The 24640-nt window shown below is 42.0% G+C and overlaps 5 non-coding genes across 5 annotated transcripts; 4 read left to right on the forward strand and 1 right to left on the reverse strand.

Moving 5' to 3' along the window:
• The first annotated feature begins 748 nt into the window (after nucleotides 1-748).
• On the forward strand, nucleotides 749-862 carry LOC140317222 (U5 spliceosomal RNA). The gene has a single exon (XR_011917555.1). It is a non-coding gene; the product is annotated as a U5 spliceosomal RNA (small nuclear RNA).
• A 308-nt stretch (nucleotides 863-1170) lies between these two features.
• On the forward strand, nucleotides 1171-1354 carry LOC140317144 (U2 spliceosomal RNA). The gene has a single exon (XR_011917487.1). It is a non-coding gene; the product is annotated as a U2 spliceosomal RNA (small nuclear RNA).
• Nucleotides 1355-4610: 3256 nt separating this feature from the next.
• On the reverse strand, nucleotides 4611-4724 carry LOC140317246 (U5 spliceosomal RNA). The gene has a single exon (XR_011917577.1). It is a non-coding gene; the product is annotated as a U5 spliceosomal RNA (small nuclear RNA).
• A 17733-nt stretch (nucleotides 4725-22457) lies between these two features.
• Nucleotides 22458-22571, forward strand: LOC140317223 (U5 spliceosomal RNA). Its single transcript, XR_011917556.1, has one exon. It is a non-coding gene; the product is annotated as a U5 spliceosomal RNA (small nuclear RNA).
• Nucleotides 22572-22879: 308 nt separating this feature from the next.
• On the forward strand, nucleotides 22880-23063 carry LOC140317145 (U2 spliceosomal RNA). Its single transcript, XR_011917488.1, has one exon. It is a non-coding gene; the product is annotated as a U2 spliceosomal RNA (small nuclear RNA).
• Nucleotides 23064-24640: the final 1577 nt, after the last annotated feature.

Here is a 24640-nt window from a genome sequence, read left to right on the forward strand (position 1 = left end):
TCAGGACACACCACACAGTTAACAACCACAGTGAAGTGTCAAAGCCCAAACATTCAACAGGACACTTACACAACACATTCAAATCAAACAGTCAGACAACATACAAGAACATATACCCCAGCCGGCATTGCTCCCTGCCTATTTTCCTACAGCTCACTATGTGTGCGCACACCTTTATTCACAAACTCTTCAACTTATACTCTTTTACCGAAGCTGCTACAGCTCGATTGGCCGAATACCCTTAGATCCTATTTCGGTGAATTTGACATCTGCCTTACATGTAACAGATTAGCGGTTTAGCAGTTTTAATTTAGTTTGAGTGAAGGAATTCATTTTATAGCAAAATCCGAAATCGTGAAGAACTCATGAAAGTAAGCTTATTCTCGGATTCCTGAAACTTTAGATTTGCTCTTTCTTTTACTGCAAAGTACAACGTTGTTTTTTTTGTTTAAATCTTTCTAGACATGGTAAATATTAAGGACAAAGCAGTTTTCACATAGTTTGAGTGAAGGAATTCATTTTATAGATAAAATCCCAAGGGTCTGCTGAGAAAAGAGAGTGAATGCGAAGTAGACTTTAACACGGCTATGGGAGCGAGCCGAGTGTCGGCTAACCGGGAGAATTGCTTGAAAGAAACGCGACACCGAATGAGCGGTCAGAACAAGCGTCTCAACCAAGCAAAGCTCACCATGGGGAAGGTGGCTATACCAACTAGCCTGATGCCCTGCTCCCGCAGTGACGGATAATCGTACTCTGGTTTCTCTTCATAACATACAAGTCTTTCGCCTTTTACTAAAGACTTCCGTGGAGAGCAGCACTAATGAGTTGTTTCTATTATTGGCAGGCTTTACCTTTGCGGGTGAAGCCCTTTCTGTCTGTGCAAAAGAAATCTTGCTACTTTGCAGAGTTACTTCTCTGAGTAGAGTCGCCTTACTTGTTGCGACTGTGCCGATGTTCGAAGCTGGAGTGCAAAGTTGTTGCTTGAATGGTGCTTGCTGGAGCATGCGGGAGTGCAAAGTTATACCATTTAAAAGGGCTGAAGAGTGCTCAGTGCAGCGGGTGGGCGGAGGTGCAACGTGACACTCTGGCCACCTATGGCCATAAAAAGAACACTGCTACAAGTGCGCATTGTGCCAGCAAGGGCCCTCGGACCTCAAACAGTGGAAAGTTATCGCTTCTCGGCCTTTTGGCTAAGATCAAGTGTAATATCTGTTCTTATCAGTTTAATATGTCCTCTATACGAGGACAACATATTAAATGGATTTTTAAGAATAGGAGTTGAAAAAGAAGCTTGCTCCGTTCACTCCAAGCCTCGACCCGGTACTGCAGTGCCGCTGGGAACGGTGCGCTCTCCTCTGCTCTTGTGAAAAAGCAAACAGCGGTGCAGGATGGAAGTTTCAGGGAGCCCAAGATGAAACTTTCTTTTAATCTGCTGAGAAAAGAGAGTGAATGCGAAGTGGACTTTAACACGGCTCTGGGAGCGAGCCGAGTGCGGGCTAACCGGGAGAATTGCTTGAAAGAAACGCGACACCGAATGAGTGGTCAGAACAAAGCCTCAATACGGTGTTCCCGTGGTGTTTGTGGCTGCCTTGTCTTTTGCACAGAGTAAAAGACAAGGCAGCCATCGAATAGATTGTTTCTACTTGGTCAGCCGAGGAGCAGGGGGGGGGGGGGGCAAGCGTCTCAACCAAGCAAAGCTCACCAAGTAGGAACAATCGGGCCCTTTTCGATGGCTGCAACACCTGAAAGAGATATTGATGCGAGACCCGATCAAATGCTTTTTCAAAGTCTAAATTTAAGATGACAAGCCGGGTGTTTCTGTCTCTAGCGTAATCAATGATGTCTCGAATCAGTACGAGGCTGTCGGTGAGTTGTCTCCCTGAGATGGCACAAGCTTGGTCTGGGTGAATTACCTCCTCTAAAACAGAGGACATCCGTGTCGCTAAAACCTTGCTAAAAAGTTTACAGTCAAAGTTTAAAAGTGTGATGGGCCTCCAATTCTTTAGGTCAGTCTTATCATTTTTTTTATAAAGTAGAGTCACTATTCCCACTCTAAAACTGTCAGGCAGTCGGTCGAGTTTTTCAAAATCTTTAAAAACATCTAAAATGTCTGATGATAAAAGGTCCCAATAGGTCAGATAGAATTCTGCAGGAAGCCCGTCTAAACCCGGAGCTCGACTTCTCTTAAAACCTGTTAGGCATTTTTTTAACTCTAAAGCAGTAAAATTCTGTCAAGTGTGCATTCTCTTTTACGGTTTTGTCAACGAATTTTAAGATTTCTGCCGATGTTTCCAAGGGCACTGGTTTCTCTTTGTACATGTTACTATAAAAGGTATGTACAGTTTCAATCATCTCTTGTGTGGATTTTGTTAAAAACCCATCTTCTCTTTTTAGATTTTGAATACACTCCTTTTTATTTATAACTTTCTTTCTTTTTCATCTTCCTCAATTTCCTGCTCCCTGCTTCTTACAAAAATTCCTTTACTCTTTATTTCTGCTAAAACTGACATTTCCTTTTTGACATCTTTGATTTCTTCTTTAAAGTCTATGCCACACTGATTTAGTTTAAAGTAGCGCTGTAAGCGTTTATGTAGTCCCATCATACATCTATTCTCTTTCCTTTTTTTACGTTTACCTTGCTGTTTAAAAATGTCTGGGTCGTTTCCTTCACCATTTCCCACCATTGTGCATGTGTTTCGTAGAGGTCTTGAAGGGTCTGCCACTCTTTATAACATTCCCTGTACTGACTGACTATGATTTCATCCTCCAACAGGGAACAGTTGAGTTTCCACAGACCACTTCCTACCGTCACACCAGAAGGGGGTGAAAGGGTGCAGGAGAGCATAAGGTGGTCTGAAAAGAAAACAGGGGTTAATCTAACATCAGTGGGTGGGCAATCTCTAGTAAAGAAATAATCAATGCGAGAGGCTCTGGTGCCATCATGACTAAACCAGGTGAAGCCCTCCTCTCTGGGTTGTATGGTTTTAAAACAGTCAGTAAGCTTAAAATCCCTGCATATGCCCTGAAGTAAAATCGAAGTCTTATCCACATTAAAATCTACCCCTGCTCTTTTTCTATCTTTCCTGCTCAAGATACAGTTAAAATCCCCTCCTACAACTAAAGGTACTTGCCCTAGCATGTAAAGCTGTATATCTTCTAAAAGGTCATACCTTTCATTTTTTCCATTGAAACCATAAATATTTAAGAGGTTAAAGTCTTGCCCCATAAAATTCAAGTGTGCTAAAAGTGCCCGTCCGTCTCTCACCACTGTGCTACCTTTCACCAGAACATGCGGATTTTTAATTAGAATGGCCACACCATCATTTTTATTTTGATTTGAGCCACTCCATATCGATAAATGGGGCCACATTTCCTCCCATTGTCTATGGTTTTTTAAAAAAGGTAGTCCACATTCTTGTATTAAAAACACATCTGATTTTATGGAGTCTAAGAAGGATAAAATACTCTGGGCTCTTGTCTTTGATTTCACACTTCTCACATTTAGTGTTGAGAAGGTGAGAACCATTAAAAGCATAAAGGAAAGTAGGTATGTCATTTTCGTTTTTCGAAGTTATCAAAACAAATTACACACAGGTTATTTCTTGGGAAACTAGCTCTTCCTTCATTTCTTTAGGTGAAAAGTGAGTAGGGTGATCTATATTTCCTTTTCGGACTCTCGGTGTTGGCCTCTGACGCAATGTTGCATTTAACTTTGAGTCCCTGGGGGTTGATTGCAGAGCTGAAGTTAAAAAGGAGACCTCATTTGGTGAGTCGGAGGGGAAGACTCTAGGTTCTTCCACTGAAGAACCTAGAGTCTGAGAGTCTGAAAGGGACCTAACCCTTCCCCTCTTCTCTGATACCACTGGGGAATCAGAGGCTCAGATGCCGTCCTCTTCGGCTGTTGACCTTCGGGGAGGTGAGTATCTTCACTAGACTCACCTGTCTGCTCTTCCTCCTCATTTAGCGTAGCTCCACCCTCTGCCTGTGAATTCTCACAGACTTCAACACTGAGTGGTGAGGCCTCTACAGGCCCCTCCCCTTTTTGCTCCTCACTTCCAATCCAAGCTTTTGGCGGGAAGTTTGAATTTATTGGGTCAACCTCTTCACTTTGTTCACCAACTGCCACCTTTGGTCCTTCTCTTTGTTGGCTTGACTGTGGCTTTACCGTCTTTAATTTGTTGGCAAAAGATTTAGGGCAATCTCTGAAGAGGTGATTTAATTCTCCACAGAGATTACATTTCCTGCCATTTGGACACTCTCCAAAAGTTTGCCCAATTTCTCTGCTCTTCCCACATAACACCTTGGTACAAGCCTCAACCAGGTGCCCATGCTCATCACACTTGCGGCAGAACTTGGGCTGCCCCTGGTAGTGGATGTAACCTCGGTTTTCAAGGTGGCCAGAGTGTCGCCCACCCGCTGCACTGAGCACTCTTCAGCCCTTTTAAATGGTATAACTTTGCACTCCCGCACGCTCCAGCAAGCACCATTCAAGCAACAACTTTGCACTCCAGCTTCGAACATCGGCACAGTCGCAACAAGTAAGGCGACTCTACTCAGAGAAGTCACTCTGCACAGTAAGAAGATTTCTTTTGCACAGACAGAAAGGGCTTCACCCGCAAAGGTAAAGCCTGCCAAAAATAGAAACAACTCATTAGTGCTGCTCTCCACAGAAATCTTTAGTAAAAGGCGAAAGACTTGTACGTTATGAAGAGAAACCAGAGTACGATTATCCGTCACTGCGGGAGCAGGGCATCAGGCTAGTTGGCATAGCCACCTTCCCCATGGTGAGCTTTGCTTGGTTGAGACGCTTGCTCCCCCCCCCCCCCCCCCCCCCCCCCTGCTCCTCGGCTGACCAACTAGGAACAATCGGGCCCTATTCGATGGCTACCTTGTCTTTTACTCTGTGCAAAAGACAAGGCAGCAACAAAAACACCACGAGAATCCCGTATTGAGGCTTTGTTCTGATCGCTCATTCGGTGTCGCGTTTCTTTCAAGCAATTCTCCCGGTTAGCCCACACTCGGCTCGCTCCCATAGCCGTGTTAAAGTCTACTTCGCATTCACTCTCTTTTCTCAGCAGACTCTTGGGATTTTATCTATAAAATGAATTCCTTCACTCAAACTATGTGAAAACTGCTTTGTCCTTAATATTTACCATGTCTAGAAAGATTTAAACAAAAAAAACAACGTTGTACTTTGTAGTAAAAGAAAGAGCAAATCTAAAGTTTCAGGAATCCGAGAATAAGCTTACTTTCATGAGTTCTTCACGATTTCGGATTTTGCTATAAAATGAATTCCTTCACTCATACTAAATTAAAACTGCTAAACCGCTAATCTGTTACATGTAAGGCAGATGTCAAATTCACCGAAATAGGATCAAAGGGTATTCGGCCTATCGAGCTGTAGCAGCTTCGGTAAAAGAGTATAAGTTGAAGAGTTTGTGAATAAAGGTGTGCGCACACATAGTGTGCTGTACGAAAATAGGCAGGGAGCAATGCCGGCTGGGGTATATGTTCTTGTATGTTGTCTGACTGTTTGATTTGAATGTGTTGTGTAAGTGTCCTGTTGAATGTTACATGTTTGGGCTTTGACACGCTTCACTGTGGTTGTTAACTGTGTGGTGTGTCCTGAAATGTTATATGTTTGGGCTGTGTGACATGCTTAATGCTTGTCAGTAGCTACCCACTTATTCATATATAGCAACTGACAACATAAGAAGTCCGGACATACTTTGATAGTAGTTGTAGAAGTATCCTTATTGATAATAGATCACTAATTCATAGTGATAGAACAGTAGATGAACAGGTGCTTGCACATGTCTCACGAAAATAAAATGGGTGTATGATTGCTGACGGCAGAGCAATACTGCCAAACTTATGAGTTCTTGTGGCAAACTTGATTCAGTGTCTTGACGTGTATACGCTGTTTCGCTGACTTGATTGTCACAAGAAACAAAGTGTGTTTGATAAGATCCGACCATTTTATTACGGGAGGATCAGTATGTATGGATTCTGATGTGACTGATAAACCCATTCGTATCTTAAGCATAATCTAATACGTGAGACAACGCCCTGGCACACGATAAAAAAAAAAAAGAGAGAGAGCGGTTTTGTGTCCCCACAGTCCATAATGTAGAAAAGAGAGAAAAAAGCCTTTCTGATTTGGTGTGTGTGCTCATAGTGAAAAGAGTGTAGAGAAAAGAAAGCCGTTTTGGTGTCACGGGTGTTGTGACTTACACACACACATTTCTAAATTGAGAAAGGAAATTGTTTTAGAGGAAGCACTAGAGTTTAGATCCCACATTTGTTGATAGACATTCATTTATTTCTTCACTTCTGATGAAGTTTCAACAATAAACAACAAACTTTGTATTATGAGAAAGAACCAGACTCATTCTTCAGGAATCCGAAAATAAGCTCTATTTTATGAGTTATGCACGAATTCGGATTCTCCTATAAAACGAATTCATTAACTCAAACCAAGTTAAGACTGCTTTGTCCTTCATATTTATTCATGTCTAATCAAGTTTCAACGATAAACAACGTTGTACTTTGTAGAATGAGAAAGAACTTCTTCAGCAATAAGCATCTCTCGACATATGACGAAATACAGATTTTGCTATAAAATTAATTCCTTCTATCAGCCTGACTTAAAACTGTTTGTCCTCCTTATTTATCCACTTCAAATCAAGTTTCAACAATTAAAAAAATTTTGTAGTTTGAGAAAGAACAACTTAATCTTCAGCAATCAGTATAAAAAGAGGTGCAAATGCCAACCATACATACCTAAAAGGTGGAGCGGAAGTATTCAGCTGCAAGTAGGTGTGAATGTTCGACCATAATTTGTAAAAAGCGGGTAAGAAAAGGTTCGAATGCCCGACTATATATTAACAAAAGCGGGAGGAGAGGTCTTCGGATGAGAGTGGGTGAGAATTTCCAACCATAATCTATAAAATACGGTGAAAAAAAATATGTGAATGCCTCATAGAACACTAAAAGCGGAAGTGTTCGGCTGCAAGAAGGTGTGAATGTCCGACTATATTTGGTGAAAAGCAGGTGAAGCAAGGTCTGAATGCCCAACCTTACATCATCAAAAGCGAGATCAGAGGTGTTTGGCTGCAAGAAGGCCATAGTTTGCCAAAAGCGGGTAAGGTGCGAATGACCGACTATATATCAACAAAAGTGGGGTCGGAGGTCTTCGGATGCAAGTAGGTGTGAATATCCCACCATACAAGTATGGTGGAGAGGAAGCTGTGAATGGCCGACCATAGTAAAAGGCGGGTGAGAGAAGGTGCGAATGTCAAACCATACATAATCAAAACAGGGAGCGGAGGTGTTCTGCTGTAAGAAAGTGTGAATGTCCAACCATAGTTGGTAAAAAGCGGGTAAGAAAAGGTTAAAATACCCGACTGTACACAATCAATCGCGGGAGCGGAGTTGTTCGGCTACTAAAAGGTGTGAAAGTCCGACCATGGTTTGTAAAAAGTGGGTAAGAAAAGGTGCGAATGCCCGACAATGTATGATCAAAAGAGGGAGTGGAGGTTTTCGGCTGCAAGAAGGTCTGAATATCCAACCATAATTTGTAAAAACCGGGGAAGAAAAGGCTCGAAAGCCCGACTATACACCATCAAAAGTGGGAGCGGAGGTGTTCAGCTGCAAGAAGGTCTAAATGTCCATCAATAATTGCTAGAAAACATGAAAGAAAATTTTCGAATATCAAACTGTACATGATCATAAGCGGGAGAGGAGGTGTTCAGCTGCAAGAAGGTGTGAATGTCTACCCATAATTACTGAAAAATGGGTAAGAAAAGGTGCGAATGCCTAACCATACATCATCAAAAGAGGGAGCGGAGGTGTTCCGCTGTAAGACGGTGTGAATGTCCGACCATAGATGGTAAAAAGCGGGTAAGAAAAGGTTAAATTACCCGACTGTACACAATCAAAAGAGGGAGCGGAGTTGTTCAGCTAATAGAAGGTGTGAAAGTCCGACCTTGGTTTGTAAAAAGCGGGTAAGAAAAGGTTCGTATTCCCGAATATACACCATCAAAAGCGGAAGCGGAGGTGTTCGGCTGCAAGATATTGTGAACGTCCGACCAAAGTTTGTAAAAAGCAGTTAAGAAAAGGTTCGAATATCTAACCAAACATAATCAAAAGCGGGAGCAGAGCTGTTCGACTGGAAGTAGGTGTGAATGTCAGATCATAATTTGCAAAAAGCTGATGAGAAAGGGTGAGAATGCCCGACTATACACCATCAAATGCGGTAGCGGAGTTGTTCGGCTGTGAGTAGGTGTGAATCTCCAACCATAATTGCTGAAAAATGTGTTAGAAAAGGTAAAAATGTCGGTCCATACATAATCAAAATCGGGAGAGGTGGTGTTCGGCTGCAAGAAGGTCTAAATGTCCATCAATAATTGCTAGAAAACATGAAAGAAAATTTTCGAAAATCAAACCACACATGATCATAAGTGGGAGAGGAGGTGTTCAGCTGCAAGAAGGTGTGAATGTCCACCCATAATACCTGAAAAATGGGTAAAAAAAAAGGTGCGAATGCCCAACCATACATCATCAAAAGCAGGAGTGCATGTGTTCAGCTACAAGAAGGTGTGAACGTCCAACCAAAGTTTGTAAAAAGCAGTTAAGAAAAGGTTCGAATAGCCAACCATACATAATCAAAAGCGGGAGCAGAGCTGTTCGACTGCAAGTAGGTGTGAATGTCAGATCATAATTTGCAAAAAGCTGATGAGAAAGGGTGAGAATGCCCGACTATACACCATCAAATGCGGTAGCGGAGTTGTTCGGCTGTGAGTAGGTGTGAATCTCCAACCATAATTGCTGAAAAATGTGTTAGAAAAGGTAAAAATGCCGGTCCATACATGATCAAAATCGGGAGAGGTGGTGTTCAGCTGCAAGAAGGTCTAAATGTCCATCAATAATTGCTAGAAAACATGAAAGAAAATTTTCAAAAATCAAACCACACATGATCATAAGTGGGAGAGGAGGTGTTCAGCTGCAAGAAGGTGTGAATGTCCACCCATAATACCTGAAAAATGGGTAAAAAAAAGGTGCGAATGCCCAACCATACATCATCAAAAGCAGGAGTGCATGTGTTCGGCTACAAGAAGGTGTGAACGTCCAACCAAAGTTTGTAAAAAGCAGTTAAGAAAAGGTTCGAATATCCAACCATACATTATCAAAAGCGGGAGCAGAGCTGTTCGACTGCAAGTAGGTGTGAATGTCAGATCATAATTTGCAAAAAGCTGATGAGAAAGGGTGAGAATTGCCCGATTATACACCATCAAATGCGGGAGCGGAGTTGTTCGGCTGTGAGTAGGTGTGAATCTCCGACCATAATTGCTGAAAAATGTGTTAGAAAAGGTAAGAATGCCGGTCCATACATCATCAAAAGCGAGAGAAGTTGTGTTCGGCTGCAAGTAGGTGTGAATGTCCAGCCATAATTACTCACAAACGGGTAAGAAAAGGTAGTATTGCCAGACCATATATGATCAAAACAGGGAGCGGAGGTGGTTCAGCTGCAAGAAGGTTTGAATGTCCGACTAAAGTTCAAATATATTAACAAAAGCGGGAGGAGAGGTCTTCGGATGAGAGTGGTTGAAAATTTCCAACCATAATGTATAAAATGCGGTGAAAAAAAGGTGTGATAGAACACTAAAAGGTGGAGCGGAAGTGTTCGGCTGCAAGAAGGTGTGAATGTCCGACTATATTTGGTGAAAAGCAGGTGAAGCAAGGTCTGAATGCCCAACCTTACATCATCAAAAGCGAGATCAGAGGTGTTTGGCTGCAAGAAGGCCATAGTTTGCCAAAAGCGGGTAAGGTGCGAATGTCCGACTAAATATCAACAAAATTTGGGGCGGAGGTCTTCGGATGCAAGTGGGTGTGAATGTCCGACTATATTTGGTGAAAAGCAGGTGAAGCAAGGTCTGAATGCCCAACCTTACATCATCAAAAGCGAGATCAGAGGTGTTTGGCTGCAAGAAGGCCATAGTTTGCCAAAAGCGGGTAAGGTGCGAATGACCGACTAAATATCAACAAAAGTGGGGGCGGAGGTCTTCGGATGCAAGTGGGTGTGAATATCCCACCATACAAGTATGGTGGAGAGGAAGCTGTGAATGGCCGACCATAGTAAAAGTCGGGTGAGAGAAGGTGCGAATGTCAAACCATACATAATCAAAACAGGGAGCGGAGGTGTTCTGCTGTAAGAAGGTGTGAATGTCCAACCATAGTTGGTAAAAAGCGGGTAAGAAAAGGTTAAAATACCCGACTGTACACAATCAATAGCGGGAGCGGAGTTGTTCGCCTACTAAAAGGTGTGATAGTCCGACCATGGTTTGTAAAAAGCGGGTAAGAAAAGGTGCGAATGCCCGACAATGTATGATCAAAAGAGGGAGTGGAGGTTTTTGGCTGCAAGAAGGTCTGAATGTCCAACCATAATTTGTAAAAACCGGGGAAGAAAAGGCTCGAAAGCCCGACTATACACCATCAAAAGTGGGAGCGGAGGTGTTCAGCTGCAAGACGGTTTGAATGTCCATCAATAATTGCTAGAAAACATGAAAGAAAATTTTCGAATATCAAACTGCACATGATCATAAGCGGGAGAGGAGGTGTTCAGCTGCAAGAAGGTGTGAATGTCTACCCATAATTACTGAAAAATGGGTAAGAAAAGGTGCGAATGCCTAACCATACATCATCAAAAGAGGGAGCGGAGGTGTTCCGCTGTAAGACGGTGTGAATGTCCGACCATAGATTGTAAAAAGCGGGTAAGAAAAGGTTAAATTACCCGACTGTACACAATCAAAAGAGGGAGTGGAGTTGTTCAGCTAAGAGAAGGTGTGAAAGTCCGACCTTGGTTTGTAAAAAGCGGGTAAGAAAAGGTTCGTATGCCCGAATATACACCATCAAAAGCGGAAGCGGAGGTGTTCGGCTGCAAGATATTGTGAACGTCCGACCAAAGTTTGTAAAAAGCAGTTAAGAAAAGGTTCGAATATCTAACCAAACATAATCAAAAGCGGGAGCGGTAGAGGTGGTGTTCGGCTGCAAAAAGGTGTGACTGTTCGACTAAAGTTTGTAAAAAGTGGGTAAGACAAGGTGCGAATGCCTGACAATGTATGATCAAAAGCGGGAGCGGAGGTGTTCAGCTGCAAGAAGGTCTACATGTCCATCAATAATTGCTAGAAAACATGAAAGAAACTTTTCGAAAATCAAACCGCACATGATCATAAGTGGGATAGGAGGTGTTCAGCTGCAAGGTGTGAATGTCCACCCATAATTCCTGAAAAATGGGCAAAAAAAAGGTGTGAATGCCCAACCATACATCATCAAAAGCAGGAGTGGAAGTGTTCGGCTACAAGAAGGTGTGAACGTCCAACCAAAATATGTAAAAAGAAGTTAAGAAAAGGTTCGAATATCCAACCAAACATAATCAAAAGCGGGAGCAGAGCTGTTCGACTGCAAGTAGGTGTGAATGTCAGATCATAATTTGCAAAAAGCTGATGAGAAAGGGTGAGAATGCCCGACTATACATCATCAAATGCGGGAGCGGAGTTGTTCGGCTGTGAGTAGGTGTGAATCTCCGACCATAATTGCTGAAAAATGTGTTAGAAAAGGTAAAAATGCCGGTCCATACATCATCAAAAGCGAGAAAGGTTGTGTTCGGCTGCAAGTAGGTGTGAATGTCCAGCCATAATTACTCACAAACGGGTAAGAAAAGGTAATATTGCCAGACCATATATGATCAAAACAGGGAGCGGAGGTGGTTCAGCTGCAAGAAGGTTTGAATGTCAAACTAAAGTTCAAATATATTAACAAAAGCGGGAGGAGAGGTCTTCGGATGAAAGTGGTTGAAAATTTCCAACCATAATGTATAAAATGCGGTGAAAAAAAAGGTGTGATAGAACACTAAAAGGTGGAGCGGAAGTGTTCGGCTGCAAGAAGGTGTGAATGTCTGACTATATTTGGTGAAAAGCAGGTGAAGCAAGGTCTGAATGCCCAACCTTACATCATCAAAAGCAAGATCAGAGTTGTTTGGCTGCAAGAAGGCCATAGTTTGCCAAAAGCGGGTAAGGTGCGAATGTCCGACTAAATATCAACAAAATTTGGGGCGGAGGTTTTCGGATGCAAGTGGGTGTGAATATCCCACCATACAAGTATGGTGGAGAGGAAGCTGTGAATAGCCGACCATAGTTTGGAAAAAGCGGGTAAGAAAAGGTTTGAATGCCCGAACATACACCATCAAAAGAGGGAGCGGAGGTGTTCCGCTGTACGAAGGTGTGAATGTCCGACCATACTTGGTAAAAAGCGGGTAAGAAAAGGTTAAAATACCCGACTGTACACAATCAATAGCGGGAGCGGATGTGTTCGGCTACAAGAAGGTGTGACAGTCTGACCATGGTTTGTAAAAAGCGGGTAAGAAAAGGTGCGAAAGTCCGACAATGTATGATCAAAAGAAAGAGCGGAGGTTTTCGGATACACTAAGGTTTGAATGTCCTACCATAGTTTTTAAATAGCGGGTAAGAAAAGGTTTGAATGCACGACTATACACCATCAAAAGAGGGAGCGGAGGTGTTCCGCTGTACGAAGGTGTGAATGTCCGACCATAGTTGGTAAAAAGCGGGTAAGAAAAGGTTGAAATACCCGACTGTACACAATCAATAGCGGGAGCGGAGTTGTTCGGCTACAAGAAGGTGTGAAAGTCCGACCATGGTTTGTAAAAAGCAGTTAAGAAAAGGTTCGAATATCCAACCAAACATAATCAAAAGCGGGAGCAGAGCTGTTCGAATGCATGTAGGTGTGAATGTCCAGCCATAATTACTCACAAAAGGGGGAAGAAAAGGTAGTATTGCCAGACCATACATGATCAAAACAGGGAGCGGAGGTTCAGCTGCAAGGTGTGAATGTCTGACTATAGTTTGTAAAAAGCGGGTAAGACAAGGTGCGAATGCCCAACAATGTATGATCAAAAGAGAGAGCGGAGGTGTTCGGCTGCAAGGTCTGAATGTCCAACCATAATTTGTAAAAACCGGGTAAGAAAAGGCTCGAAAGCCCGACTATACATCATCAAAAGCGGGAGCGGAGGTGTTCAGCTGCAAGAAGGTGTGAATGTTCAACTAAAGTTTGTAAAAAGCTGGTAAGACAAGGAGCGATGTCCCGACATTGTATGATCAAAAGCGGGAGCGGAGGTGTCCAGCTGTGAGTAGGTGTGAATGTCCGACCATAATTGCTGAAAAATGTGTTAGAAAAGGTAAGAATACTGGACCATACATCATCAAAAGCGGGAGAGGTGGTGTTCGGCTGCAAGAAGGTGTGAAAGTCCGACAATGGTTTGTAAAAAGCGGGTAAAAAAAGGTTCGAATGCCCGAATATACATCATCAAAAGCGGAAGCGGAGGTGTTCGGATGCAAGAAGATGTGAACGTCCGACCAAAGTTTGTAAAAAGCAGTGAAAAGCGAGAAAAAGCATTTCGTGAGTTCTGCATGATTTGGGATTTTGCTTATAAAATGCATTACTTCACTCAAACTATGTTAAAACTGATTTGTCCTTCATATTTACCATGTCTAGAAATATTTAAACAAGAAAACAACGTTGTACTTTGCAGTAAAAGAAAGAGCAAATCTAAAGTTTCAGGAATCCGAGTATAAGCCTGCTTTCATGAGTTCTGCACGATTTCGGATTTTGCTATAAAATTGCTTTGCTCAAACCAAGTTAAAACTGCTTTGTCCTTCCATATTCATCAATGTCTAGATTGACTTCAACAAAGAAAAACATTGGACTTTGCAGTAGAAGAAGTTGAAATCCATCTACACATTGATAAATATGAAGGAAAAAGCAGTTTTAACTTGGTTTGAGTGAATGAATTCATTTTATACATAAAATCCGAAATCGTGCAGAACTCATGAAAATAAGCTTATTCTCGTATTCCTAAAACTTTTGATTGGCTCTTTCTTTTACTGCAAAGTACAACGTTGTTTTTTTGTTTAAATCTATCGAGACATTGATAAATATGAAGGTAAAAGCCGTTTTAACATAGTTTGAGTGAAGGAATTGATTTTATAGATAAAATCCCAAATCATGCAGAACTCCTCAAAAGGGGCGTATGGCTTAATCACAAGTGTGGTTCTTTCTCATTCAGGGTAGTATGAGGAAGTTTATGCTTGAAATATATGTAGAAATGGGTACATATGAAGGACAAAGCAGTGTTAACTTAGTTTGAGTGAAGGAATTCATTTTATACATAAAATCCCAAATCATGCAGAACGTATGAAAAGAAGCTTATTCTCGGATTCCTGATCCTTCAGTTTTGCTCTTTCTTCTACTGCAAAATACAATGTTGTTCTTTGTTGAAGTCGATCTAGACATTGATAAATATGAAGGAAAAAGCAGTTTTAACTTGGTTTGAGTGAATGAATTCATTTTATACATAAAATCCGAAATCGTGCAGAACACATGAAAATAAGCTTATTCTCGGATTCCTAAAACTTTTGATTTGCTCTTTCTTTTATTGCAAAGTACAACGTTGTTTTTTTGTTTAAATCTATCGAGACATTGATAAATATGAAGGTAAAAGCCGTTTTAACATAGTTTGAGTGAAGGAATTAATTTTATAGATAAAATCCCAAATCATGCAGAACTCCTCAAAAGGGAGGTATGGCTTAATCACAAGTGTGGCTCTTTCTCATTCAGGGTAATATGAGGAAGTTTATGCTTGAAATATATGTAGAAATGGGTACATATGAAGGAAAAAGCAGTGTTAACTTAGTTTGCGTGAAGAAATTCATTTTATACATAAAATCCGAAATCGTGCAGAACTCATGAAAATAAGCTTATTCTCGGATTCCTAAAACTTTTGATTTGCACTTTCTTTTACTGCAAAGTACAACGTTGTTTTTTGTTGAAATCTATCTAGACATTGATAAATACCAGCCGAAACTCTGCTGCCGCTTTTGATAATTTATGGTTGGGCATTCTTACCTTTTCTTACCCGCTTTTTACAAATTATGATCTTACATTCACACCTACTTGCAGTCGAACACCTTCTCATCCACTTATGATCATGTGCGGTTGGGCTTTCGCACCTTTTCTTACCCATTTTTCAGTAATTATGGGTGGACATTCAGACCTTCTTGCAGCCGAAAACCTCCGCTCCTCTTTTGATCATACATTGTCGGGCATTCACACCTTGTCTTACCCGCTTTTTACAAACTTTAGTCGGACATTCAAACCTTCTTGCAGCTGAACCACCTCCGCTCCCTGTTTTGATCATATATGGTCTGGCAATAGTACCTTTTCTTACCCGTTTGTGAGTAATTATGGCTGGACATTCACACCTTCTTGCAGCCGAACACAACCTCTCCCGCTTTTGATGATATATGGTCCGGCATTCTTACCTTTTCTAACACATTTTTCAGCAATTATGGTCGGACATTCACACCTACTCACAGACGAACACCTCCGCTCCCACATTTGATAGTGTATAGTCGGGCATTCTCACCCTTTCTCATCAGCTTTTTGCAAATTATGATCTGATATTCACACCTACTTGCAGTCGAACAGCTCTGCTCCCGCTTTTGATTATGTTTGGTTGGATATTCGAACATTTTCTTAATGCTTTTTACAAACTTTGGTCGGACGTTCACACCGTCTTGCAGCCGAACACCTCCGCTTCCGCTTTTGATGGTGTATAGTCGGGCATTCGAGCCTTTTCTTACCCACCTATTACTTACTATGGTTGGACATTCAAACCTTCTTGTAGCCGAACACATCCGCTCCTGCTTTTGATGATGTATGATTTGGCATTCGCACCTTTTCTTACCCATTTTTCAGTAATTATTGGTCGGACGTTCAGACCTTCTTGCACCTGAACACCTCTGCTCCCGCTTTTGATGGTGTATAGTCGGGCTTTCGAGCCTTTTCTTCCCCGATTTTTACAAATTATGGTTGGACATTCAGACCTTGCAGCCGAAAACCTCCGCTCCCTCTTTTGATCATACATTGTCGGGCATTCGCCCCTTGTCTTACACGGTTTTTACAAACTTTAGTCAGACATTCACACCTTGCAGCTGAACCACCTCCATTCCCTGTTTTGATCATGTGTGGTCTGGAAATACTACCTTTTCTTCCCCCGTTTGTGAGTAATTATGGCTGGACATTCACACCTACTTGCAGCCGAAAAACCACCTCTCCCGCTTTTGATGATGTATTGTCCGGCATTCTAGTCTTTTCTATCACATTTTTCAGCAATTATGATCTGACATTCACACCTACTTGCAGTCGAACAGCTCTGCTCCCGCTTTTGATTATGTTCGGTTGGATATTCAAACCTTTTCTTAACTGCTTTTTACAAACTTTGGTCGGACGTTCACAATATCTTGCAGCCGAACACCTCCGCTTCCGCTTTTGATGGTGTATATTCGGGCATACGAACCTTTTCTTACCCGCTTTTTACAAACCAAGGTCGGACTTTCACACCTTCTCTTAGCTGAACAACTCCGCTCCCTCTTTTGATTGTGTACAGTCGGGTAATTTAACCTTTTCTTACCCGCTTTTTACCATCTATGGTCGGACATTCACACCGTCTTACAGCGGAACACCTCCGCTCCCTCTTTTGATGATGTATGGTTAGGCATTCGCACCTTTTCTTACCCATTTTTCAGTAATTATGGGTAGACATTCACACCTTCTTGCAGCTGAACACCTCCTCTCCCGCTTATGATCATGTGCAGTTTGATATTCGAAAATTTTCTTTCATGTTTTCTAGCAATTAATGATGGACATTCAGACCGTCTTGCAGCTGAACACCTCCGCTCCCACTTTTGATGGTGTATAGTCGGGCTTTTTACCTTTTCTTCCCCGGTTTTTACAAATTATGGTTGGACATTCAGACCTTCTTGCAGCCGAAAACCTCCACTCCCTCTTTTGATCATACATTGTCGGGCATTCGCACCTTTTCTTACCCGCTTTTTACAAACCATGGTCGGACTTTCACACCTTTTAGTAGCCGAACAACTCCGCTCCCGCTATTGATTGTGTACAGTCGGGTATTTTAACCTTTTCTTACCCGCTTTTTACCAACTATGGTTGGACATTCACACCTTCTTACAGCAGAACACCTCCGCTCCCTGTTTTGATTATGTATGGTTTGACATTCGCACCTTCTCTCACCCGCCTTTTACTATGGTCGGCCATTCACAGCTTCCTCTCCACCATACTTGTATGGTGGGATATTCACACCCACTTGCATCCGAAGACCTCCGCCCCCACTTTTGTTGATATTTAGTCGGTCATTCGCACCTTACCCGCTTTTGGCAAACTATGGCCTTCTTGCAGCCCAACACCTCTGATCTCGCTTTTGATGATGTAAGGTTGGGCATTCAGACCTTGCTTCACCTGCTTTTCACCAAATATAGTCGGACATTCACACCCACTTGCATCCGAAGACCTCCGCCCCCACTTTTGTTGATATTTAGTCGGACATTCGCACCTTATCCGCTTTTGGCAAACTATGGCCTTCTTGCAGCCAAACACCTCTGATCTCGCTTTTGATGATGTAAGGTTGGGCATTCAGACCTTGCTTCACCTGCTTTTCACCAAATATAGTCGGACATTCACACCTTCTTGCAGCCGAACACTTCCGCTCCACCTTTTAGTGTTCTATCACACCTTTTTTTCACCGCATTTTATACATTATGGTTGGAAATTTTCAACCACTCTCATCCGAAGACCTCTCCTCCCGCTTTTGTTAATATATTTGAACTTTAGTCGGACATTCAAACCTTCTTGCAGCTGAACCACCTCCGCTCCCTGTTTTGATCATATATGGTCTGGCAATACTACCTTTTCTTACCCGTTTGTGAGTAATTATGGCTGGACATTCACACCTACTTGCAGCCGAAAAACCACCTCTCCCGCTTTTTATGCTGTATTGTCCGGCTTTCTAGTCTTTTCTATCACATTTTTCAGCAATTATGATCTGACATTCACACCTACTTGCAGTCGAACAGCTCTGCTCCCGCATTTGATTATGTTCGGTTGGATATTCAAACCTTTTCTTAACTGCTTTTTACAAACTTTGGTCGGACGTTCACACCTTCTTGCAGCCGAACACCTCCGCTTCCGCTTTTGATGGTATATATTCGGGTATTCGAACCTTCTCTTATCCGCTTTTTACAAACCATGGTTGGACTTTCATACCTTCTTGTAGCTGAACAACTCCACTCCTGCTTTTGATGATTTATGGTTGGACATTCGCATCTTTTCCTACCCATTTTTCAGTAATTATGGGTGGATATTCACACCTTCTTGCAGCTGAACACCTCCTCTCCCGCTAATGATCATGTAAGGTTTGATATTCGAAAATTTTCTTTCATGTTTTAAAGCAATTATTAATGGACATTCACACCTACTTGCAGCCGAACACCACCTCTCCCGCTTTTGATGATGTATGGACCGGCATTCTTACCTTTTCTAACACATTTTTCAGCAATTATGGTTGGAGAATCACACCTACTCACAGCCGAACAACTCCGCTACCGCATTTGATGGTGTATAGTCGGGATTTCTCACCCTTTCTCATCAGCTTTTTGCAAATTATTCTCTGACATTCACACCTACTTGCAGTCGAACAGCTCTGCTCCTGCTTTTGATTATGTTTGGTTAGATATTCGAACCTTTTCTTAACTGCTTTTTCACAAACTTTGGTCGGACGTTCACACCTTCTTGCAACCGAACACCTACGCTTCCGGTTTTGATAGTGTATATTCGGGCATACGAACCTTTTCTTACCCGCTTTTTACAAACCATGGTCGGACTTTCACACCTTCTCTTAGCTGAACAACTCCGCTCCCTCTTTTGATTGTGTACAGTCGGGTATTTTAACCTTTTCTTACCCGCTTTTTACCAACTATGATCGGACATTCACACCGTCTTACAGCGGAACACCTCCGCTACCTCTTTTGATGGTGTTTGTTCGGGCATTCGAACCTTTTCTTACCCGCTTTTTAAAACCAGGGTCGGACTTTCACACCTTTTAGTAGCCGAACAACTCCGCTCCCGCTATTGATTGTGTACAGTCGGGTATTTTAACCTTTTCTTACCCGCTTTTTACCAACTATGGTCGGACATTCACACCTTCTTACAGCGGAACACCTCGGCTCCCTCTTTTGATGGTGTATGTTTGGGCATTCGAACCTTTTCTTACCCGCTTTTTACAAACTATGGTCGAACATTCAAACCTTCTTGTAGCCGAACACATCCACTCGTGCATTTGATGATGTATGGTTGGGAATTCGCACCTTTTCTTACCCATTTTTCAGTAATTATGGGTGGACATTCACACCTTCTTGCAGCTGAACACCTCCTCTCCCGCTTATTATCATGTGCGGTTTGATATTCGAAAATTCTCTTTCATGTTTTCTAGCAATTATTGATGGACATTCAGACCTTCTTGCAGCTGAACACCTCCGCTCCAGCTTTTGATGGTGTATAGTCGGGCTTTCGAGCCTTTTCTTCCCCGGTTTTTACAAATTATGGTTGGACATTCAGACCTTCTTTCAGCCGAAAACCTCCGCTCCCTCTTTTGATCATACATTGTCGGGCATTCGCACCTTTTCTTACCCGCTTTTTACAAACTTTAGTCGGACATTAACACCTTCTTGCAGCTTAACCACCTCCGCTCCCTGTTTTGATCATGTATGGTCTGGCAATACTACCTTTTCTTACCCATTTGTGAGTAATTATGGCTGGACATTCACACCTACTTGCAGCCGAAAACCACCTCTCCCGCTTTTGATGATGTATGGACCGGCATTCTTACCTTTTCTAACACATTTTTCAGCAATTATGGTTGGAGATTCACACCTACTCACAGCCGAACACCTCCGCTCCTGCATTTGATGGTGTATATTCGGGCATACGAACCTGTTCTTACCCGCTTTTTACAAACTATGGTCGGACATTCAAACCTTCTTGTAGCCGAACACATCCACTCCTGCTTTTGATGATGTATGGTAAGGCATTCGCACCTTTTCTTACCCATTTTTCAGTATTTATGGGTGGATATTCACACCTTCTTGCAGCGGAACACCTCCTCTCCCGCTTATGATTATGTGCGGTTTGATATTCGAAAATTTTCTTTCATGTTTTATAGCAATTATTTATGGACATTCATACCTTCTTGAAGCCGAACACATCCACTCCTGCTTTTGATGATGTATGGTTGGGCATTCGAACCTACTTGTTGCCCGTTTTTCATTAATTATGGGTGGACATTCACACCTTGTCGCAGCCAAACACCTCCGCTCCCTGTTTTGATCATGTATGTTTTGACATTCGCACCTTTTCTCACCTGCTTTTTACTATTGTCGGCCAATCACAGCTTCCTCTCCACCATACTTGTATGGTAGGAAATTCTCACCCACTCTCATCCGAAGACCTCTCCTCCCGCTTTTGTTAATATTTAGTCGGGCATTCGAACCTTTTCTTACCCACTTTTTACAAATTATGGTCGAACATTCACACCTACTTGCAGCTGAATACTTCCGCTCCACCTTTTAGTGATGTATGGTTGGCATTTGCACCTTTTGTTACCCTCTTTTTATACTGATTGCTGAAGATTAAGTTGTTCTTTCTCAAACTACAATTTTTTTTTAATTGTTGAAACTTGATTTGAAGTGGATAAATAAGGAGGACAAACAGTTTTAAGTCACGCTGATAGAAGAAATTAATTTTATAGCAAAATCTGTATTTCGTCATATGTCGAGAGATGCTTATTGCTGAAGAAGTTCTTTCTCATTCTACAAAGTACAACGTTGTTTATCGTTGAAACTTGATTAGACATGAATAAATATGAAGGACAAAGCAGTCTTAACTTGGTTTGAGTTAATTAATTCGTTTTATAGGAGAATCCGAATTCGTGCTTATTTTCGGATTCCTGAAGAATGAGTCTGGTTCTTTCTCATAATACAAAGTTTGTTGTTTATTGTTGAAACTTCATCAGAAGTGAAGAAATAAATGAATGCCTATCAACAAATGTGGGATCTAAACTCTACTGCTTCCTCTAAAATAATTTCTTTTCTCAATTCAGAAATGTGTGTGTGTAAGTCACAACACCCGTGACACCAAAACGGCTTTCTTTTCTCTCTTTTCTCTACACTCTGCACTATGAGCACACACACCAAATCAGAAAGGCTTTTTTCTCTCTTTTCTACATTATGGACTGTGGGGACACAAAACCGCTCTCTCTTTTTTTTTTTGATTGTGTGCCAGGGCGTTGTCTCACGTATTAGATTATGCTTAAGATACGAATGGGTTTATCAGTCACATCAGAATCCATACATACTGATCCTCCCGTAATAAAATGGTCGGATCTTATCAAACACACTTTGTTTCTTGTGACAATCAAGTCAGCAAAACAGCGTATACACGTCAAGACACTGAATCAAGTTTGCCACAAGAACTCATAAGTTTGGCAGTATTGCTCTGCCGTCAGCAATCATACACCCATTTTATTTTCGTGAGACGTGCAGGCACCTGTTCATCTACTGTTCTATCACTATGAATTAGTTTATCTATTATCAATAAGGATACTTCTACAACTACTATCAAAGTATGTCCAGACTTCTTATGTTGTCAGTTGCTATATATGAATAAGTGGGTAGCTACTGACAAGCATTAAGCATGTCACACAGCCCAAACATATAACATTTCAGGACACACCACACAGTTAACAACCACAGTGAAGTGTCAAAGCCCAAACATTCAACAGGACACTTACACAACACATTCAAATCAAACAGTCAGACAACATACAAGAACATATACCCCAGCCGGCATTGCTCCCTGCCTATTTTCCTACAGCTCACTATGTGTGCGCACACCTTTATTCACAAACTCTTCAACTTATACTCTTTTACCGAAGCTGCTACAGCTCGATTGGCCGAATACCCTTAGATCCTATTTCGGTGAATTTGACATCTGCCTTACATGTAACAGATTAGCGGTTTAGCAGTTTTAATTTAGTTTGAGTGAAGGAATTCATTTTATAGCAAAATCCGAAATCGTGAAGAACTCATGAAAGTAAGCTTATTCTCGGATTCCTGAAACTTTAGATTTGCTCTTTCTTTTACTGCAAAGTACAACGTTGTTTTTTTTGTTTAAATCTTTCTAGACATGGTAAATATTAAGGACAAAGCAGTTTTCACATAGTTTGAGTGAAGGAATTCATTTTATAGATAAAATCCCAAGGGTCTGCTGAGAAAAGAGAGTGAATGCGAAGTAGACTTTAACACGGCTATGGGAGCGAGCCGAGTGTCGGCTAACCGGGAGAATTGCTTGAAAGAAACGCGACACCGAATGAGCGGTCAGAACAAGCGTCTCAACCAAGCAAAGCTCACCATGGGGAAGGTGGCTATACCAACTAGCCTGATGCCCTGCTCCCGCAGTGACGGATAATCGTACTCTGGTTTCTCTTCATAACATACAAGTCTTTCGCCTTTTACTAAAGACTTCCGTGGAGAGCAGCACTAATGAGTTGTTTCTATTATTGGCAGGCTTTACCTTTGCGGGTGAAGCCCTTTCTGTCTGTGCAAAAGAAATCTTGCTACTTTGCAGAGTTACTTCTCCGAGTAGAGTCGCCTTACTTGTTGCGACTGTGCCGATGTTCGAAGCTGGAGTGCAAAGTTGTTGCTTGAATGGTGCTTGCTGGAGCATGCGGGAGTGCAAAGTTATACCATTTAAAAGGGCTGAAGAGTGCTCAGTGCAGCGGGTGGGCGGAGGTGCAACGTGACACTCTGGCCACCTATGGCCATAAAAAGAACACTGCTACAAGTGCGCATTGTGCCAGCAAGGGCCCTCGGACCTCAAACAGTGGAAAGTTATCGCTTCTCGGCCTTTTGGCTAAGATCAAGTGTAATATCTGTTCTTATCAGTTTAATATGTCCTCTATACGAGGACAACATATTAAATGGATTTTTAAGAATAGGAGTTGAAAAAGAAGCTTGCTCCGTTCACTCCAAGCCTCGACCCGGTACTGCAGTGCCGCTGGGAACGGTGCGCTCTCCTCTGCTCTTGTGAAAAAGCAAACAGCGGTGCAGGATGGAAGTTTCAGGGAGCCCAAGATGAAACTTTCTTTTAATCTGCTGAGAAAAGAGAGTGAATGCGAAGTGGACTTTAACACGGCTCTGGGAGCGAGCCGAGTGCGGGCTAACCGGGAGAATTGCTTGAAAGAAACGCGACACCGAATGAGTGGTCAGAACAAAGCCTCAATACGGTGTTCCCGTGGTGTTTGTGGCTGCCTTGTCTTTTGCACAGAGTAAAAGACAAGGCAGCCATCGAATAGATTGTTTCTACTTGGTCAGCCGAGGAGCAGGGGGGGGGGGGGGGGGGGGGCAAGCGTCTCAACCAAGCAAAGCTCACCAAGTAGGAACAATCGGGCCCTTTTCGATGGCTGCAACACCTGAAAGAGATATTGATGCGAGACCCGATCAAATGCTTTTTCAAAGTCTAAATTTAAGATGACAAGCCGGGTGTTTCTGTCTCTAGCGTAATCAATGATGTCTCGAATCAGTACGAGGCTGTCGGTGAGTTGTCTCCCTGAGATGGCACAAGCTTGGTCTGGGTGAATTACCTCCTCTAAAACAGAGGACATCCGTGTCGCTAAAACCTTGCTAAAAAGTTTACAGTCAAAGTTTAAAAGTGTGATGGGCCTCCAATTCTTTAGGTCAGTCTTATCATTTTTTTTATAAAGTAGAGTCACTATTCCCACTCTAAAACTGTCAGGCAGTCGGTCGAGTTTTTCAAAATCTTTAAAAACATCTAAAATGTCTGATGATAAAAGGTCCCAATAGGTCAGATAGAATTCTGCAGGAAGCCCGTCTAAACCCGGAGCTCGACTTCTCTTAAAACCTGTTAGGCATTTTTTTAACTCTAAAGCAGTAAAATTCTGTCAAGTGTGCATTCTCTTTTACGGTTTTGTCAACGAATTTTAAGATTTCTGCCGATGTTTCCAAGGGCACTGGTTTCTCTTTGTACATGTTACTATAAAAGGTATGTACAGTTTCAATCATCTCTTGTGTGGATTTTGTTAAAAACCCATCTTCTCTTTTTAGATTTTGAATACACTCCTTTTTATTTATAACTTTCTTTCTTTTTCATCTTCCTCAATTTCCTGCTCCCTGCTTCTTACAAAAATTCCTTTACTCTTTATTTCTGCTAAAACTGACATTTCCTTTTTGACATCTTTGATTTCTTCTTTAAAGTCTATGCCACACTGATTTAGTTTAAAGTAGCGCTGTAAGCGTTTATGTAGTCCCATCATACATCTATTCTCTTTCCTTTTTTTACGTTTACCTTGCTGTTTAAAAATGTCTGGGTCGTTTCCTTCACCATTTCCCACCATTGTGCATGTGTTTCGTAGAGGTCTTGAAGGGTCTGCCACTCTTTATAACATTCCCTGTACTGACTGACTATGATTTCATCCTCCAACAGGGAACAGTTGAGTTTCCACAGACCACTTCCTACCGTCACACCAGAAGGGGGTGAAAGGGTGCAGGAGAGCATAAGGTGGTCTGAAAAGAAAACAGGGGTTAATCTAACATCAGTGGGTGGGCAATCTCTAGTAAAGAAATAATCAATGCGA

The sequence above is a fragment of the Leuresthes tenuis genome, unplaced genomic scaffold, assembly GCF_036924035.1.
Source record: "Leuresthes tenuis unplaced genomic scaffold, fLeuTen1.0.hap1 SCAF_10, whole genome shotgun sequence".
NCBI classification, from domain to species: Eukaryota; Metazoa; Chordata; class Actinopteri; order Atheriniformes; family Atherinopsidae; genus Leuresthes; species Leuresthes tenuis.